The sequence below is a fragment of the Aplysia californica genome, unplaced genomic scaffold, assembly GCF_000002075.1.
Source record: "Aplysia californica isolate F4 #8 unplaced genomic scaffold, AplCal3.0 scaffold00029, whole genome shotgun sequence".
In the NCBI taxonomy this organism is placed as follows: Eukaryota; Metazoa; Mollusca; class Gastropoda; order Aplysiida; family Aplysiidae; genus Aplysia; species Aplysia californica.
In genome coordinates, this window is record NW_004797299.1 from 2,231,028 (window position 1) to 2,232,630 (window position 1,603).

Consider the following 1,603-nt stretch of genomic DNA (forward strand, 5'->3'; position numbering starts at 1 on the left):
CAAGTAAGTCTTTTAGATGGACACAAGAAACAGGAGTTTCAACTACAGTTGAAGAACAGATTTCAACCCTTGGTGAATCTCGGTGAGGAAGACATTGAAGTGGATACACACTGGACCAAGCGTAAAGAAGTCTTTACATCAACATGTCAAGAAGTATTCGGTGTGAAGAAATAGGAGCACAAGGAATGGATTAGCCAACACTCATTGGATTTAATTAGGATAAGAAGACAGCTGAAGGCAGAAGCGAATGCAAGAATGCAAGTAGAACAAGAGGATCAAGAGTGGATGCATTGGAGAAGTACAAGACAACAGCTAAAGATGTCAAGAAATCACTAAGAAAAGACAAGGAGGAATTCATGAACAGGCTAGCAGAGAAGGTAGAGGAAACAGCGATAGGAGGGCACATGCGAATCCTTTACCAGACCACAAGGACACTTTCTGGAAAATACGGGAAACCTGAAGTACCAGTAAAGAACCAAGAGGGGAAAACCATTTTTGGAAAGGAAGCTCAGTCCAAACGATGGGTAGAGCATTTCAACAGTCTCCTGAACAGACCACCCGCAAACATCCTGCCAGTAAGGAATGAGTTACCAATCTGCTGTGATGCTCCTTCAAAACAAGAGATTCTGGATGCCATTAAGAAGCTAAACAAAGGTAAAGCGGCTGGTCCTGACCAGACTTCACCTGAAGCCCTAAAAGCAGAGGCCAATGTCACGGCAGACATCCTCCTCCCACTGTTTACCAGGATCTGGAATGAGAGCAAGTTCCCAAAGGACTGGAAAGAAGGACACCTCGTGAAGCTTCCAAAAAAGGGGGATCTCAGCAACTGCAGAGGGATCACTCTTTTCTCAATACCAGGTAAGGTCTTCAACAGAATCATTCTGGAGAGAATCAAGACAGCAACGGATCCAAGACTACGGGATGAACAGGCTGGCTTCCGGAAAAATCGCTCAACAACCGACCAGATTGCCACGCTCAGGATCATTGTGGAACAGTCCCTGGAATGGAACTCCCAGCTGATCGTCAACTTCCTTGACTATGAGAAGGCTTTTGACAGTGTAGACCGAGCAACACTATGGAAGATACTGAGACACCACGGAATCCCACAGAGGTTGGTGAACCTCATTAAGAGCATGTACGAAGAGACAAGTTGCAGGGTTGTACATGATGGTCAGCTAACTGACAACTTTGACATCAAGACTGGTGTGAGACAGGGATGTTATTATCATCGTTCCTCTTCATATTGGATGTTGACTGGCTGATGAAGGAAACCACCAGAGGACACAGAAACGGTATACAGTGGACACCATGGACACAGTTGGGCGATCTGGACTTTGCAGATGACTTGGCGCTTCTGTCACACTCTCAGGAACAGATGTAAGCTAAGACGACAATTTTAAACAGTCTATCCGAGTCTGTTGGATTGAGGATCCACCCCAGAAAGTCGAAAGTCCTAAGGATAGATGCACGGCGAAAGGAGCAGGTCACAGTACAAGGAAATGCACTAGAAGACGTCGAATCTTTCTGCTATCTTGGGAGTATAATCGACAGAGAATGAGGAACAGGGGCTGAAATAAAGTCCCGCATTGGAAAGGCACAGGGC